At 45.3% G+C, this 19624-nt stretch overlaps 1 protein-coding gene across 5 annotated transcripts in view; it reads left to right on the plus strand.

Annotated features, from left to right (window-relative positions):
- Window positions 1-19624, plus strand: part of TLR7 (toll like receptor 7) — a 201071-nt gene that overhangs the window by 38162 nt on the left and 143285 nt on the right. For 2 of the 5 annotated variants that reach the window (XR_014967829.1, XM_085622538.1), the window contains exon 2: window positions 6011-6223. The exons of the other annotated variants lie outside the window; for them this stretch is intronic. The gene's annotated coding sequence lies outside the window, so the exon portion shown is untranslated. The remainder of the gene's footprint in view (window positions 1-6010; window positions 6224-19624) is intronic. 5 annotated transcript variants of the gene reach the window in all.

The raw sequence follows: 19624 nt of genomic DNA on the forward strand, positions 1-19624 counted from the left end.
CGCCCTGGGGCTCATTAAATAGCAAGGCTGACTTGACCAACTAGAGCGCTAACAAAAATGTGCATCTCTAGTTGTCCTGATGATGGCGTCTAGCACTGAACATGTCAAGTTACTAAAGTGAAGTCCTTTTGTCCCACCCTTGGTGGCAGCGACCCCCATTGATTTCAACAAAATTAGCTTCAGACAAACAGTAATTAATAATGTTCAATTCACCATTAAAACAGTTGAAGCAGCATAAAACAAGTTAAAAATGAAGAACTGAAAGTGCAACAGTGCAGCCTGGAAGACAGCGCACCCCTGTCCTGGCGCTCATTAAATAGCGAGGCTGACTTGAACTAGAGCGCTAACAAAAATCCTGTCTCTAGTCTGGCACTGAACATGGCCAGTTACCAAAGTGAAGTGCTTTTGTCCCACTGTTGGTTGCGGCGACCCACTTTGATTCCCAAAAAATTAGCTACAGTCAAACAGTATTCAATAATATTCAATTCACTATTAAAACCGTTAAAAAAGTATAAAGCAAGTTAAATAATTAGGAACTGAAAGTGCAGCCTGTAAGTGGTTAATGAACTGCCAAGAACTCCCATCACAAAGTCTTTTGAATGTGGCGGTTCTTTGCATCATAGGAAGCCAGTGAAGAAGATCTATGGCCAGGGTGATTTGTTTTCTCCTCTTTCGGCTTAAACATAGCATTCGTGCTTACTAGTGATTCATCCGCAGTTTCTGAAACCTTTCAGTAGATGTTTCTGTATAAACTTTATTCTAGTAATCCAGAGTAAAGGGCACAGATGCCTTCATCTGGAGAAGCAGTGAGGCTCTTGTCAGCTTAGAAGGTTTATAGTGCTTGTGAAACCCTATATTTGCTGTAAAGGGATGTTTGCCTCAAACCAGATTCACATTACATGATTCCAGGAATCTTTCGCTCAGCAAACCTAAACCCAAGAGATACACCTATGCCTCCATGCGCTTCTACAAAGGTCCTGTCGTATGAGTTACTTGGATCGCTTTAACGGCAGTCACTCCGCATCAACTTACATCCCATCTCACTACACACTTGCTAGACTCCTTTAAAAACGACACTCTCTCAAATAACCAAGAAATAAGAGCACATTTTTACTATTATCCCATCCTTGATCTTTCTCACAGACTATTTCATCTGTCCTTATATGCTTTAGCTATGTTGATAGATAAATGTTTACTAAATGTTTATAAAGTCATGTTTGATGACTCGGTCGCCAACTTCTGTAGTCACGGTCTTCTTTAGGTTAACCCTCAACATAGTTATGGGCTGTGTACTGTGAATCTTCTGGCTGTCTACAGCATTTCTTGTTAAAGTGCTCTTGCTGCTGCTCTTGACTAAATAAGTAAATACATATATTAATTAATATATTAAGGCAGGAGATGGAAACTCTATACTGGTAGTAATGAATAGTAAGGGTGGCACTGTCCTATATATAACTGCAAAATGATCCATCATCATTCTCCAAAATCCAAGTCATGTGGAACAGAAGTCTCATTTATATGTGGAAAGGACTAAATTGTTAGTTCTTGCTCCAAGAGAACAGCATGCAAAATAGACATAGTCTTGTTAGAAAATAATGTAAAGCTGGGAAATGTCATTTAAAACCCCTAAAGAAGAAAGTCGTAGACGGTGAAGAGAGAAAACAGAGGTACACATGGGAAGTGGGCAAAAAGAAGATGGAACAGTCTAAGGACTTTTCTTATTTGTGATTAACTTTTTCTGGAAATGGAACCTGGCATGGTCATGCGAAAAACATTGTAAAACTGGCAATAGCCTGGCTAGTTGGTTGTGGAGACTGTTTTAAGTTTTATTGATCCAAGTTCATCTTCTGTGCACCAAATGGAAATTGTCACTACAGCCATGTATTCCATTAAAATGAACAGAGTTTGCATTCTAAGATTGGAGTGCTTCCAGGCAAAATCATCAATTACAGAAATCCAGGCACATTGCACTCCTGCGTTTTCCTCCCAGGAGATTTCCTCATTTCATGCAAGGAAATGCTGAACCATGGGCAATTACCAAGGGCATCAGACGCATTAACTCGAATTTCCCCAGTAATTCATCATTTTGTTAAGGGAATTTCCCAGCACAGACCCCAAATGCCACCGTATTGGTATTTCTGGGTGCAGGGACACCGATGTGGTATTCCGAACCCTGTTGTCATTATGGAGTAAAATAATTAAGATAACTCCAAAAATTACGTGCAAAAACAGTGTCAGGGGGGGGGGGTTGGGGGTGAACTAGAGGTATTGTTACAAATGTAATCAAATAAATCACCACAATAATGCAGGATGCAATAGGTATGCTATGCGCACAGTAACTATATGGGACGGCAGAAATACAATTTGAACACGTGTTTTTGAACAAATAAGGGTGTTGTTAATATGTTCATGTCTTGGACCCTACAGTCAGCAGCCGGACTCCTGCTGGATTTTCCTCGTGTACATTTTCACTCACCTGCCTGTAAGACACCTAAGACTTGATCATTAATTGAACAGTCCTCCCTTTTCAATGCTTTTCCCCCTTTGAAGAGATCATTGAGTTCCCCTAGTGGGTCTGAATCTGATCTATGTAATGGATCTCTGTTGGTTCACTTTCTTCTACTCTCTGCTCTCTGTGATGACAGCTAGTACTTTAAGGCTTTATATAAACCTTAAGCAAAATAAAATGGGGACTCAATGAGAGTAGGTGATGTTCACAACATATAAAGCCGAATGGAAAACAGAGTAAAGTCGGTCCTTTGCAACTCCTGTGTTTTCACACCTGATATATGCTCTCTGAGGCTGAAATGTATAATAGAAGGATGAAAATGCATGTGCTGCTCTTGCATAATAGAACCAGGACACGAAGGGGTAGATTTACAAGCCCCTTGCGCCACTTTTGCGTCATTTTTAACATGGGAAAAATGACGCAAAAGTGGCGCAAGGGGCTTGCAAATCTGCCCCGTAGTACTTATAATGTATGAACCGAAATACGCCCTTGTCGCCAGGGTGAAGGGAAAGACATAAATGGAATTCAACCCACTTTTTACTAAGATTTTGTGCTGATGCAAAATGACCCAAAGTCTCGCAGGATAATTACTAATCAGTGCAAAAGGTGTTTCACGCTGCAAAGATGCCCTTGTCTCAGACCGAAAAATGCTTTGCTCTGGTTTGTTTCAAGGGGCTATTTCTGGGGCAGATCAGCGCCAACACCCTGCCATATCCGTTTGTGGGACCGCAAGGCAGACAGAGGTTACAGGGCTGTACAACTGGTGTGTGGGGTTGTTTGCCTCTTTGTCCTAGTAAGGCTCATAAACTTGATGAAGTACACCCCTTCTGCATTTGGCTGTCAGTGGATAGAAGGCAATCAACCAACAGATAGACTAATGTGCTGTTTTGCCCAGTGCTTTCCTTGTGAAAAGACAAGAACTTTAATAACATGACAATACTAGACACAAGAAAGTTACAGAGGCCTTCCAATGTTACAGCGATGACCAATTGTAAAGCTCCCCATGCCTACCGCGGCTCTAGACCAATGGTGCTAATTCCTGCCCTGCTGCAACTATCCATTACTATGACCGTAGATCCCACCTGCCAAAGGACATGCTACTTGTAGGAACGCTCAGGCAAGAATCGGCGCAGGTGCAGGTAAACCTTTTGATTTTGCAGGTAATTGGCGGGAAACAGCCTTTACCATGAAGCATTTTCTACACATAACGTTTAAAACGATACACTTACCTCGTAAACGTCTTCACAACGCGTAATGCTTCAACGACCATCTTCACCACGCAAGCAACGTCATCACGGAACAACGTCATCCTAATCCGAAAAAAAGCATCAGTCCGTTTACAGTGTCGGCGGAGACCTGCGGAAAAAGGAAAAAAGAAGAAGAAAGGAGGCTTTGGGGGGTCTCCCCCCCAAAAAAAGAAAAAGCGGAGTAAAGGTAAAAACGAAGTAACGGCAAAGCGTGGAAAACACATTCCGTTGTAACGCATGCGTGGTAAAGGCATGCGTTGCAACGGAATGCGTAGTAACGACATATATTCGTAATTGGCCAATGCAGGGAACCAGTAGATCTGTTCAGACTCTATCAGTCTGAAGACTTTGTGGTGGGACTCATACTTGATATTAATGCACATTTCTTTGGTAAGACACAGTCTCTCAAATAATGCCGCATGTAACCTATTCATAAGGAGCACTACTTGGCATTGCGGCGGCCATGCTGTGCCTTCCTCTAACAGTCGTTAAAGGGCTGTGGGGGTGGCCCCGCCTGTTGGGTCAATCCAGAGTTGTGCCCCGGCAGGCCATGTGCCATTCGTCAGCAAACCTAAACCTACTAGGTGCCCCCAAGCCTCCATGTGCTTCTTCAAAGGTCCTGTCGTGTGACTAACTTGGATTGCTTTAACGGCAGTCACTCCGTATCAATTTTGCTGGCAGTTGAGGTCTTTGAACCCTTGGGGTAGTCCTTTGTGGAAGCAGCAGGCAGGCCCCTCAGGTCATGTCAGAGATGCCGAATGGCTTGCTTGTACTTAAAGTTGATGTATCCTTATTTAGTGTCCCAAATAAAGCATGAAAGGGGAGCAGTGACTCTTCTCTGCTTGGGTCAGCACCAGGTGCTCTTCTGAATAAGAGTCAGTTTTTTTCTGATAGTTCAATGCATCATGAAGACAGCAGGACTTTTCTTTATAGGTTGTATATCCTCCTGAAAGGCCATGCACTCTCCTTCCCTCTCTGAGTAAGAAGGCAGGCTTCTAGCCACTAGACAGACACAGAGCTTCTCTGGCAAATTGTGCAGACCCATGGTGATGCCCCCTCACCACTGGGTGAAAGGCTGTCCTGAAGATACCAGCTCTAGTCTCACAGCAGCACTTTGTATTCTGAGGAGCTTTCCCTTCCTCGATCAAGAAGAACTTGGAACTAGAACCACATGGGGAGGTTTGGATCCCACATTTAAACTCATGTTCCAGACAGGAGATGTTGATCCACTGTCTAAAGTTCTGGAAACAGTTTGAGATAATTCCCTTTCAAATGTCGTTTTCTGGCTGTAGCACAGAGGCACTCTTCGTGCAAGATGGTGGCTCCAATCAGAAGTGTCCGCCACAGAGATACATTGAAGTGTGAAACCTTTGCATCTGGCTGTCATCAGAATTCCTGAAGTAGCAATCAGGGACAGGCAAAGGATGCAGGCCTGTCTGGAAACCTACTCTCATTTAACAACAAAATCAGCCATCTCCCCCGCTCTCCCTTACCATCCACCAATGGCAGTTGCCTGGGAAGGACTAATCCACAATCACTTGCTTACAGCACATGACTACATGTGCATACTGTGTTTGCATGTGTGTGCTTGAATGTGCTAGATAACATGGATGCTTGTGTTTTCCATTTTGAAAAGCCCTGGGCCTAGGAGAGCTAAGATGGAGGTGTGGACTGCAGACATAAACAGGGGATGTGGATTGCTGATATTCTTGGTGGCTGGGAAGGGAAGACACTGAATAGAGAAGATCAGAGTATCTACTCTGCACCTTAAAGGCTTTCATGAGCCAGGAAGGATGCTGGTCAGTGGGGGCTGATTACAGTGTTTAGAGTAGATGGTGGGTCTGATAAAGCATACACTACAGAAACACAGAACCATAAAATAGGGGAGGTTTAGGCCTTAGCACCGTTGCAATGCACAGTGAGGCTGACATCCAGATGTGATCTTGAAGCTGCATGTTGTGGGTCCATCAATTCTGGTACCAGCCCTGCTGGTGCAGACTGGCCTCTGACAAAGACCATGAGAGAGGAGTGGGCACTTCAAAGGACTCTGCACCCAGATCATGAATTTCAAAAGACCAGACACTAAACCACTTTTAGTATCTAGGGCAACAGCATAAAAGTAGAAACCAGAAAACCCCATATTGTTTATGCATGTAAATAAGATTACAATGACTTTGCGATGCTGTGAGGAAAGTGTGACGTGCTTGTTCTAGGTGAGACTGTTGTTTTGAGAGAGTCATCTTCCTTCTTGCAGAAGTGGGCGACCCCCATCATACTCAGAAGCCATGCTGACTGTGACTGCCTTGGTGTGCCACGCCCGCTGACCATGGGACAATGCGGTTCATCTCACTCATTGTCAGAACACAAGATGACATGCTCCAGCTCATGAACATTTCTTCAGACTGCGGCTGGACAGGTCTGGAGCAGAGCCGACAGGCCTTTTGACTCCAGGTGGACTCCAGTAGGGGTAACTACAAGCAACACCATCCCAGTTTCTAACAATCCTGATGCTTGCCTGTCTTTACTGAAGAGTTTTAACCCTGTTTTAATGTTTTATGCATCCACTGCTGCAGGCGCGAGTGCCAGCGGCACTGCTGCGTGTTGCAGGGGGCAGGACCGTGGACTTTTAATAGTTTATTTAGACTCACTAAATCTTACCTGTTAATGCGCTGGGAAGAGGGGCTTTTACTTGCCGCACCAGCAGACTACATTTTTCCCTGTCCCTGCTGGGACATCGCCGGGTGCCATATTAAAGTTTGGCAGTCTAGTTGTCGACCGGCCGACCTGAGCTCCTACTTAATGCGAGCCGTGATAGGAACGCGCAGTGGAGGCAAAAGGCATGTCAAAGGCAAGCCCGTCTGCGCTCGTCCACGTCTGGACCACGGCCAGCGCCAGCCATGCTGCCCGTTTTCCTACTTTGACCAGTATTGCGTGGTCCAGAGATCAGCTTTTAAACATGAACATAGCGGCCTGCTCAGGTAAGGCCAAGATACACCTAGGACGGTTGACCATGAGTACTGCTGCAGCATATGTCTCTTTACGCTGGCTGTCAGCGGAGGGAGGGCAAATGGCAGTATGACCGCACTAAACCCCCTTAAGAAGCACCCCATGGCTATTAGCATGTTAAGGCCTGCTTGATCAACTGTAGATCCCTCTCCAAAAACACGCAGAGGACATCTGGTTCTCTCTGGAGTCAAACTCCTGGGATCTCATGTTTCTGACAGAAACCTGGCTGAGGGAGGGCTCTAACCCCGTCCTGATTCTGGCGTTACCTGATGGTTTTCGGATTACTAGTGCCAATCGGGGTGGTAACAAGATAGGAAGAGGTGTGGCTGTTATCATGAGGGCTGGTTGGGAGATCTCCACTAGGAGAATAGAGGACATTGGTAACATTGAGTCTCTGACCTTCTGTGCAGAATCTCACCCTTCTCCTCTGTAGCCAGGATGCTGGTATATAGACCTCCTGACACCCCATCCTGCCACCTGTTAGAGCTATGGACATTGTCGCTGTACTCTCGCTGAAGCACGCCAATTTCACTGAGCTGGGCGACTTTAATGTCCATATGGATAATGGAAAATGTTCCCAGGCATCTCAGCTGGCAGAAACCCTAGAGGGTTTAAATCTCATTCAAAGGGTGACCGCCTCTACTCACTGGGCGGGCCATATGCTAGACCTTATCTTCTCCAACAATCCTAATCTTAAATTAGAGGCCCTGCTGCCCCTGACCTGGTCAGACCACTTTTTAGTTTTGTTCAGTTTCAGGCTCGAATCCAAACGGTCTAGCTCCAGGTCAATCTCCGACAAGAGGAGAAACTGGAGGAAGCTCAACCTAGAAACTATGGGCATGCACTCCAAGTTGCTCCCCACCAGCTGACTGGTGACCCAAGCAGTGATGACTCCAGCTTCAATTGCTGGGTCACCTCCGCCTTAGACAGAGTGGCCCCACTTAGGCCAGTGACATCTTGTAGAAAAAAAACATCAGCCCTTTGGTTCTCCATGAGTACTGCTGCAGCACATGTCTCTTTACGCTGGAGAAAAGTCTATGCAAGAAACTAGAATGTTCCTGAAGAAAATCCTATGATCCTTTGGCTAAATGCTCCTACGGAGAGGCCTTGAAAAGCTTCCATAGGCTTAAGCGCAGCACTATGAGGGAGTATTTCTCTAACCAAATTAAACAATCCGACAACTCGGTCAAAGCAATTATTTAAAATTGTCCAAAACTTTACTAATCCCACAACTCATCATTAAATAAACTTTATTCGATTCATTGAATCATAAAAGTAAGCATCATGCATAAAACATCTTTAACATTTTACAATACAACATTTGGGGTGGATAAATATTTAGATTTCACAATATAGTTTTTTTTTAAAACATGATCTTAAGCTTTCAGCGTATTCTATCACTATCGGAAAATAACTGCATGGATTTAAACCCTTCAATGGTATTACCTGGATTTCCTAACACAATTCATATTGTTTCCTAATTAATAATGCAGTTCTAATAAAATTAAGCACAGCACTACAGATGGCAACCGAAGATAAAGATAATAAATAATTAAAACCCTCTTGATGCGAACTAGGACAAGTTTCCTTCAAAATTGGCCTAATAAAACGGGCCCTTATATCCTTATATAATGTGCAAAAGAGCATAAAGTGCATTGTGCTTTGTTGGGCTAAATTATTACATGGACAGGGAGTCAGTCTCTCACATCAGCTCACTGGGTTAGGAAAAGCCAGAAGAAAGTGCACTGTGCAGTAACAAAACCTAGTCAGAAGGAAGTGTGATTGTGTATGGGTGCTAAAAGATAGATAGAATTCCTGGTCTCTTGGCTGCCTATAAACTAAAAGCTCGTCGACCGAGTCAAGCATTCCTAGTTCTTTGTAATAAGCGTTTTTTATGATTGGTTTCATATTAGCTGGTATGCTTTCGGGATTGTCATAATAATTTCCCATACCAATCTTATTGAATGCATTTTTAACATAACGGAGCCAAGGAATGGACAATATATTTTCCAGGCTCATACAGTCCTTAATGATCTCTCTAGTAAATGACAATTCCTCTGAAGACCACACTTTCCCCCATAAAATGAATGGGGCAATTTTAATTCGGTCTTCAACATAATCCACTCCCAATTCGGAGTGACAAAATTTCTTAGGAGAACTAATAGGGACCATCAATAGTCTTTTTAAAAATTTGTTTTCCAGAATTTGTAACTTGCTACATTTTTGGTAGCCCCATACTCCTGCCCCATAAATTGTAACTGACCGGCATTTTGATTTATACAAGGTAAGCATTTCCGTGACCGGCTTATGGCCCAACTTGCATGCAAAGCTGAACAAGCCCTCTATGATTCTGTAAGTGTGTTGGGCCCTCACTATGATCAGATGATCCTAATTCAGTTTATTGTTGAAGACGTTCCCCAGATATGTAAAAATGAGGTACTTTGTCTACAGTATTTTCCTTTACCACAACTCAAGACAGCACCATTACGCCCTCTCCTACCCTCTGTGCTGACCTATCTGACCATTTTCAGGAAAAGATCCAAATGATCTACTTCGACTATCCTCCCTCAAAGTCCCCCCTTGTGCGAAGTCCAACCTCAGAACTTCAAGGCACCTAGTCTGAATTCCGCTCACTGCTACCCGATGTGTCTCTCAGGGAGTTGTACAAATGTAAATCGGGATCTCCTGGAGACCCCTGCCTGGCCCGGTTCTTCAAACTACTGCCCCTTGTCTCAATTTACCCCTGAACCAGATCTGGAACTCTTCCCTGACAAATCCAGAGGCCTGTGAACAGGTCTTCCTGCTGCCTATACTTAAGAAACCAGATGCTGATCCAGTGGAACTCAAGAATTTTAGGCCCATTTCCCTACTGCCTGCTCCAGCAAAAATTCTGGAGAAGGAAGTTTAGAAACAACAAGCCGAATATCTTAAATCAAACAATTTTTTTCATGATTCACAATCTGGTTTTAGAACTGGATACAGTACGGAGACAGCACTTCTGGAAGTTGCTGAAACTGTTCATGAATCTGTGGACCGGGGCAGCTCAGCAATGCTGGTGCTGCTTGACCTGTCTGCAGCATTCAACACTGTGGCCCACCCGATTCTTTGGGAGAGACTAAGACAGATGGTAGTGAGGGGAACTACTCTGTACTGGCTCTAGTCGTTCTTGGAGAACTGCTCACAACAAGTATTTCTAAGTCCTTATGTCTCCTCTCAGAAACCCTTTGTTTGCGGCGTACCCCAGGGTTCAGCACTAAGCCCTTTAATGTTCAATGTATACCTGGCTTCTCTTGTGACCCTGGTTGAGCCATGGGGAGTGAGAGTGGTCTCCTACGCTTACGACGCTCAGCTGGTGTTCTCTTTCAAAGAACATTCAGAGGCTGCCTTTGTCAACATTAAGCAATACCTGAAAACATCTCGACCTGGATGACTGAGAATTGCTTAAAGCTTAATGCAGAGAAAACAGAGGTCTTATTCTTCAACCAGTCGGCACCTCCACCTTCGAAGCTTTGTTGGCCCTCAGAGCTGAACCCTCCACCGAACCCAGTGGATTTGGTCAGAAATCAGTTTAGGTTTGATAATGACCTCTCATGCAGGACCCAGGTTCACCATGTCTTCTCTTCATGATTCCGGAAGTTCGGAGCTTCGAGAAAATTCTTACACTTCCTTACGGTGGACTGCAGAAAGACAGTGGTCCATGCATTGGTCACGTCCCGGCTGTACTACTCGAACAGTCTCTATCTAGGGCTGACAGCTTATCTGGTCCCTAGGCAGCAGATAATAAAAAAATGCTGCGGCCAGATTAATTGGGAAAGTGTCGTTATGCCATCACATCTCCCCGCGTTTACGGCACCTCCGTTGGCTACCCATCAATAGGAGGATCGAGTTCAAGGTGCTCACTCTGGCCTACATATCCTCCAGAGATCAGGGTCCGGGCTATCTCAGGCAGAGACTGCAAAGTTACCATCAAGACCGGGTCCTGAGATCAAACTATCTGAAACTGCTCAGGGTTCCCCGCTTCCTTAAGGGCAGGATAGGCGGCAGAGCATTCGCGGTCAGAACTGTGAAACTCTGGAATGCTATTCCCCTCCATGTCCGCATGATGGAGCCAGAACAGGCCTTTAGGAAAGCGCTAAAAACGTTTTAACCTTCCGTAGCTCCATCCTCCTGTTTTTTCCTCATGGTGGATCTGCAACCCAGTGCAGGGACACCTCCGTTGGAGGTAGCCGTGCGCTTCGTAAACCTAATTTATTATTTATTATTATTTATTTTGACATTTGCATGAACTCTGTATATTAGCGTGCTGCACTTTCGGGGGCAAGGTTAGACTTTGTTGTGCATTGGAAATGTGGGCAGCAGCTGTGGGGTTGCACAAGGTAAACCTCCAGGAACACGTTTGTTGGTATGGTGAAGGGAACGGAAGGACCTGGGGGACACTGCCTAGAAAAGTGCTTGAGAGCTCACCCTGAGAGACCTCAGTGTGTCTTATTACATAAGTATTGGACTGGATTATCAGAATATTGTTTGCATTTTGAGTCTTGTGTCTTTTCTTACCTTACATCTACCTTCCCCAGAGAAGCCATTAACTTCTCAACCCACACTGCCACTGAGAGTCAAGTGGCAGTACTTGCCCAACTTTTAAGGATCCATAGTAGGTCAGGCCCCAGGACAACAGGAGTAAAAGCTTCAGTCCTCATGGGGTGCCCCAGTATTCCCTGCCTTCCCAGTGGTCCTCAGAAAGGGATTGGGACAATTCTTCCATTCATGCACTTGAGGGTATTGTTGAACTGCTCCACAAAACCATTGGCTTGAGTCATACCAGTTTGCAACCACACCTCTCTTGTATGAGTGAATACAACGTTGGTCAATTTGTGGACAGTGCAACAGGAAATTCCTGTGCAACATTGGAACCAATAGCCTCTTGCTAATACTCCACTCAGGGTTCACCAACTCACTATACAGTAAGCTATCCTCCCAGGCAGTAGTCTTTCCCAACCTCTCCTTTGGTGACCTGTTCCTGGACTTCCTTGAGAAGTACCACAAGTATAGAACACTCCACCTGTGCCTTGCGGAAATTATCCCAGGTAGGCCTCCAAGCAGCTAACAAGCCCTGCAATTCTGGTAGCAATCTAGACTCCAGCACCTGGCTCTTTTCGGGAGCCTCATCCTCCTCTCCCTCTGGAGCAGAAGCAATAAACTCCATGACTAGTGCCTTCCTGAAATCTGGCTTTCCCGCAGACTATGTTGTCTTGGTCCCTGCAAATTGGGAATGAACCCAGTCTCTGTCTGAGGTAGCTGCAAAGAATGTGCCCTAGTCAACACACCCAACGCTATCCAAGCCATGTAGGCTACTGGTCCTGGCATCAAGATAGGTCAATAAAATTATTGCCCAAGAAACAACCATCACCTTACCTCTCTCACATCCTCTCATACCACTACTTCATTGTGGCTTCAAATCATGCAAATAGGTATTCAATGTCTTGACCACTTGCTGCTAAATCTGTGCCCTTGGTACCAGGGAGAATATCATTGGATTTGAGATACTTCCCATCAACTATAGGTCTGAAAGCTCCAGTATCCACCAGGGCAGGCACCTTCTTCACATTCATACTAACTTCCTGCACAAACCCAATCACGTTAGGATGAATATGCTTCAGAGCATCTGAAACCTTCCCCCAGATGTCCACAACCACTTGGTTGAGCGTAATATGAGTCTCCCATGTCCCTCCACCCATGTGCAACACACTTACCATCAGAGGTGCAGCTGGTACTGGGTCATTCACCTGACTGTAATTTCTGTAGTGTCTACCTGGTGCCACTTATAACAAGTCACCACTTTGGATTTTAAAGAGTCTTCCTGTTCTCCCTTCTCAAGACATCCATTGCCATACACACCATTACTATTCCCATTTTGCCTGGGTCATCTTCCGACGTTCTTTGGCTTAGAACTATGCTGCTCTAGCCACGTTATGTATCCACTTGCCAACCAACACTGCAAGTTTCTCTGGATCACTCTGTCAGACCTAACATGTATTGCCTATGTGGGATAGAGTGCTCCTCCTTGAGTCACTCTGTAACTGAATGAAAATCCTTGCCTGCCATCCCTCTCACCCCCTTTTGCTTCTTATCGTGAATCCAAGTCTTGAAAGGGACACCATTGGTTCTCTTGCATTCCTTAAATCTCTTAAGGTACCAAGCAGGCTTCAGTCAAACCTCAAGGTCAGAGCTTCCTTCATTCACACAGAGATGACCGGGCCTGGCACAGGGATCGTTCCAATGATGGCTGTCCCTTCCAAAGGCAAGCATCTCATTAAAGAGGTTTCTTCACACACCTCATTCCATGCCTGAGTCTTACAAGCACCCTCAAAGCTCACAAACCAGTCCAAGATATCCTATCCTTCCACATACATGTATAAAAGCTCTCTTAGAATCTTGACTCCTTCCTCGTCTGAACTGGAGATGGAGTCACAATTCCTATGTTGAGCTGTTACTGCTGCCTTCCTAACCTTCTCGCTCTCAAGGGCAATCGTTTCCCTCTCCAATTCTCACTCCCTATCATTTTTTTCTCTCTTCCCTGCTCTATTAATTTCTCTTAACTGTCCTATATCTCCTGCCTTTCCTGTCTCCTCTGCTCTTGTTCCTGGGAAGCTGGCCTCAGCTTCTCATTCTCAAACTCTCTGACCTGTCCTCCATCAACTTTCTAATTCTGGGCAGCCAACTACAAGTATAGGCTTTCTGTTAAATTCAACCCATCCAAGTGAATTGCTCTTGGAATTGGTGAAAGTGGAACCCTAGAAATAAACGTTGGAGATTGTAGTAGGGGAGATCTAGAAAGTGCATTTGGGGACACACTTGGTGTGTGTCTAGAATATATCTGTGCTAGGGGCTCACAGGAGCCTGACTCAATGGCGTTCTCCTTCAGGGTTCCCATTATGGTTCCCTCCCTAGATTCAACCACAGACTCTTACCTTTCACCCAGTCTCTCAAACCATTGCTACTTCTGGGAGCCCTCCACTCTCTGTCCCTATATGGATCCTTCTAATGGTCTACAGAAATGGTGCCATGGTCTACTCCCAGTGCTGAACCTTGGATTTAAAAACTGGACTTATTGTGCTAGTGGCATAAATTGGAAATTACCTATGCCACTAACACCCTGGACCCCTATTCATTAGGTATCCAACTAATTACACCAATTGTCACTGCCCTTTTCAGGGGGGCATGGGGCAGGTAGTGGCTACTAACCAACCGTGGGAGTTGGGGCTTTTTACACCTGCTGTCCCTGGACCTGCCATACTGTGGATCCTGAACAGCTGGGCCATGTACTGCCCTTTCATCACTGATACTCAGTGGTAGCATGGGTTGAGCAGTTCAAGGCATCTTGGGGAGAAGATTCACAATATAAACAGTGTCCCAACCAACAATCTAATTGCCCTGTCCAATACTTACATTTGGTTGGGAACAAAGTATTTATTACACAGCCAAGTATAAAATACAGCACACTAAATAATATGCATTAAAGTTTCTCAGAGTCAGTGCTCTAGCACACTCCTGGGAAAAGTCTCCTGGTTCCTCCTCTTCTTTCCTCCACACTAACAAATATGTTCCTGATGTTTTACTTGAGGTGACCAGACAGCTGTTTCCTGCACTATCAATGGAAACAAAGTCTCACAGCCCTGACAGTTCAGCTTGCTCTAAAATTAAAATGTGGAGTTCATGTAAGTCTCTAAAGGTATGCTGGTCCTGCTCCAGCCTTAACCAGCCACAGCCTGAAGAAGTGTTTGTTAGCCGGGTTTGCGTCGTCCTGTGTTCTGAAGATGATCGAGATGCAGGGCATCTTCCCACAATTAAAAGGAGCAGCATGATGTGGAGGTCGCAGTCAGCAATGGCTTCAGGGTGCTCCAGGCGGTTTCTTCTTCAAAGTTAATACAGGTAAGATGATTGGGTAGTGGTGGTGGTCCAGGGTGGCTTTTGCTCTTGCTCTCGAGTGCCTCTGATGGTCAGGGGGAACTTCTTCCACTCTGGTGTTGGTCCCAAAGGTCCTGTGGCCCTCTCTTGAGACCCAGGCATACAGAGTTTATGGACAAGGGTAATGGCCCAAATGATATTAGTTGCACCGGGTGACAGCTCCAAAGGTCCTAGTGGGCCACTTCTTACAGATGGGGGTCACTGGCAGGGGCAGCGACCCAATGGTTTCCCTTCAACTGATGACAGCCCAAAATTTCATACTGTCCCTGATGGGGTGGGGGGAGTTGCCCACTTTTGCAAAAGGACAGATAGCTCTCTTGTACAAAACCAGTCCCAACTAGCTTCATGCTTCACTCACCGGGATCCAGTCTCCCCGATCCCTGTTGGGTCTCACTTACTCCAGGTTCTCTCCTACTTCTCATAGGGCCCACTGGCCTTGGCAGACAGGCAAAAGGCTAGTGCTCCAGGCACAGAGCATGTTGTGGTGTTCTTGTCTACACTGATAAACAATTAGTGGGTTTCTGGCTCACACTTTTATACTGATGTCCCAGACACCAGAAGTGATTGAGCACCTGGTCTTTTGAAATTCTTGTTGTGGGTGCAGAGTCCTTTGAAGTGCCCACTTCTCTCTCCTGATCTTTGTCAGATGGCATACTGCCCCAGCAGAAGTACCATCAGAATTGATGGGCCAACAACACTGGCCATGGATGCACATTCAGTGTCACACCTGGGTGTCAGCTTCAGTGATATATGCCTCACAAAGGGTCAAAGGCCTAAGCCACCCTTCTTTTATGATTCTGTGTTCCTGTAGTGTTTACCTTCGCATACCAATCATCTACCCCAAACATTGTGCCCATGCCCCACTTACCAGCACCACTTCTGAAGCATGAAAGCCTTTGATGTGCCCTGAGGATGATCTGCTCCTCTTCCTTCAGTATCCCCTTCCAAGCCCCCGAGAATGCCAGCTATTATCATCTCCTGTTTTGGTCTGCAGTCCACACCTCAAACGTAGCTCTGCTAGGCCCTAAGCTTCCCAAAATCAAACTCACAGGCCGCCATGTTATGTACCACACTTAGGTTCACACACATGCAACACAGCATGACCAGTCTCATGCTATAAGGCACTTCGTACATTCACCACGTAGGCCAAGACAGGTTAAATGGAGAGCAGCTGAACTTTAAACAAGTGGACCTGTAGTCACCACTCAGTGACATAGGTAAAAAGACCTGTAACACTACTGATTACCATAAAACATAAAACAGGTTTACTTCCACCTCCACGCTCGTGCCATTTATAACTCCTGGTAAGGGCAGTAGCCCTCTTCCACTATAAGCTTAGCGCTTTGTGCGTACCTCCTGGTCTATCGCCAAATCCACGAGACAGGTCTACGTCATGGTGTACAGGCATGATCCATGTTCGTCCATGATGAAAATTCAATACCATGGTTCCAGATATCCATGCAGCTGGTACACTCAGTGGACTTTTCAGTCCCAACAGTATCCGTCCTCCATCTTATGCCATTCTAAACTAGGGGTAATCTAAAATGGACCCAACAGGTCCCTGCAATCACACTCTCACAACATATCAGAATGTAACAATCTAGGTATTACACCTCAAAAGATCTTTACACAGTGGGGCTAGTAAGCTACATTCCCAGTAAAACAGTAAAAGGTGTGCTCAAGACTATGAATGCCCCAAAACTGGTTTGCTGCCACCACCACCATCACTGCATGTTAACAACCCAGGACTTGGATTGTAGTCACATGTCATTACAAAGGGCAGGCTTGGTGCACCTCTACAGGTCACAGAAAAGGTTCTGGGCATTGGCTTTACCGTATACAGAACTAAGCATCAGCGCACATGCTGGATTAGGATGCTAGGTGGGCCAACATTAAGTCAGGATATCAGTTTCAGACACTCAAGGCATGGATACATGTGCAAGTATCATGGAAGGGATATTCCGATCCCAAAAGACACCCCTTACAGATCAGACTACCCAGAACCTTACCTCATCATTGGAGAAGTCTGTTTATTGGTGTGGCAACCCGGAGGAAAGTACATCTGCATGACCATGTTGAATTCCTGATATCTGTCCTACGGTGACATCAAGGGCTTGTAATGAGACAGATCATCTAAATAACTTGGAATTCTCATTGTTTACTGCCATCAAAACTTCACTGGTTTGTAATCTAGTTGGACCACAAACTTGGTTCTAAACATGTAAAGACAAAACTTGTCTAGGGTTGAGACTACCACAAAGCATACCCTTTTAATGACAGCCTAGCTCTATTCCCCAGGAAGCTGTCTGACACTAATGAAGGCCTCTAAACACTCTCTACCCTTAAATTGAACCAGTGCAGCTCGAACCCTGTGAGCTGAAGTACCAGTCTGTACACTGGGTGGAGGGGGTAGAACTAATTTCCCAATAGTTCAGCAAAAGACACAGTACTATGTTGTCCAGCCCAGTACTGTTTTTGTAAATAGAGGAGCACTTTGATAACAAAACATAGGACCCCACATAGCAATGCATTCAGTTACAGGGCTCTTCCAATGTTAGGCTTTGCAACCAATTATAAAGCTTCCACACCCCCCTGGGGTTCTGTACAAGGGCTCTTTTTTCCATCATACTACAGTCACCCAGTGCTGTGGCTGCTGCTGTTGTTTGTCTAGGGGACATGCTACTTTGGGGGTACTCAGGCAACACTCAACTCAGGTGTGAGTACTCTAGTTGATTAAACAGGTGCAAGCCCAATGTGGGAGACCAATAGGTTAGTTAAAATTCTACCTTCTAAAAAGATCATGCTAGCATTCATGCCAGATTTCAGTATGCATTTCTAGGTCAAGACAAAGTCTGTCACTCTTTCAAACATGTACTCATGATGCTTCTCCTGGCAGAGCATTGTTCGAGGCTGCTGAGGTAATTCTGCATCCTTCACGGTTACATTGCAGAGTCATTTGGCAGTGAGAGCAGGGCTGCAGCAATGGCCCACCCCTCAAGTCAAGTTGAAGACACAGCTTGGGAGTCAGCCACCATCCTTTCCTTGGCTGCCATGCCCTCTGGGCCCTCAGGAAGTCCTTAGCTGCAGAAGTGATGTTTGTATGCACAATTTGTTGGCTGTGGCATACAGACCCATCAGGTTCCAAATGGCACACTGGTACCTTGGTACAAGTTGATGTTGCTTCATGATGTTCACAAATGAGCAATGTATGGCTGCCAGGTGCCCCTCTCAGCTTGAATCGGTATGAGGCACACTCTTGAAGGCAAGTCGACTTCTTTCGGGTGTTCCATGCACCAGGGATTATGGCTAAGATTTTCCTTCTATACAGTCTCTCCTACTGCAGGGCCAATAACTCTGCTTTCCTCTCTGAGTAGGTAGGCAGGCACACTTTTAGTCTCTAGGCATATCCGCAGCTTCTCCAACAAGTTGCCATACTTCCAGTAATGTTCCCTCATCTTTAAGAGACTGACAGTCAAGCAGACAGCAGCCCTGGTCTCACAACAGTTCTTCAAGAACTTTACAAGGCATTGCTGCACTTAAGATTTGTTCCTTAATTCTGTAGCCAGAGAAATTCATTAAGATTGTGCGTGGGTATTTAGCATTCAATGGTTTATGTATAGAAACTCTGTGGGCTCTGGTGATTGTAAGATCGCCTTGTAATTCTGGAATTGCTTTCCTCAAGAGAGACTCAGTCCATTTTACCACTTCCGCACTCTCCCAACCCTCCGGTATCCCAACAAGGCGCAGATTGGACCGCCTGTTATAATTCACAAGGTCTTGGAGCTTTGATTCCATCAAACTCTTATTCTTGTTCAATATATCAAGATCCTTTTGCATAACCGTAACATTATCTTCTAGGACTGATACTCGAAGCTCCACTTCTGTGATCCGTTTAGGTGGATTACTTAAATTGTCCTCTAGTTTAGTTAATATATCATGTAACTGTGAAATTTCGAGAGCTTGTGATACTTTAAAATCTCTTCACTCCTGCAGGATAGTTATTAGCATTTCTTTTATTGAAGACTCCCCCTTGGCTTTTTTTTTATCGGCTCTTGACGTGGGGACATTTATTTCCTTTTCTACTCCTGTTGAAGATTCTGAAGATTCTGAGTCCGACTCTGCCAGGCCTCCCATCCCGATTCGTAAATTGCTATCTACCTTGTGCGTTATCTGTGGGGATGTTTGGATGTGGATGGCTGAATGACCAGCCAGGGAAGGCTCAGAAGGATCTAACACTGGCATCTGAATAACTTGAGCCGGTTTTGCAGGAACAGGCTGAGATCCTTGACCTTGACCCTGAGGATCTTGCGGGTACTGTTGCTGTGGTTGATCTATTTGCTCTTTGGCGCTTTGGTCCTCCTTGTGAGCAAGAGGAGAGCTGTTCATCTTATTCTGCGCAGCGGAAGGCTTGTTAAAGAGAGGGTACTGCTTAGAGCTCACCCAGTTATTATCTCCCCTGTGTGCAGCCTCTGTATCTGCATCCACTCCTGTACCTGTACCGTCTCCCTCTCCATGCCTCACTCCATCTCCATCTGCTTCCTCTTCGCCGCCTAGATCTGCAAGACTAAAGTCTACTGAGTGCTCAGATAGAGTTTCCTCTTCCTCTGAAAACTCCTCAGGGATGTTTTGTCCGGGCTGCTTATTCTTGTCAGATGATGATGCCAGTGCTTTAGCCCTCACTTCCATCCTCTGCTGGGCATTTCTTTGCACCCTACATATTCCCTTAGGGGCAGGCATCGATGTCAATGGTGATTGACCAGAGGATTTTAAGAAAGTCCTTTCCTGCACCGGCGCCAGCTTTGCTCTGTTTATTCCGCATATTTCCACCACCCTTCCACTGCCCTTGTGCTTTAATTTGTTAACTTATGTGTAATAGTAAGCTGTTATCAATCTCTTT

This window comes from Triturus cristatus, chromosome 8 (assembly GCF_964204655.1).
Source record: "Triturus cristatus chromosome 8, aTriCri1.1, whole genome shotgun sequence".
NCBI lineage: Eukaryota > Metazoa > Chordata > Amphibia > Caudata > Salamandridae > Triturus > Triturus cristatus.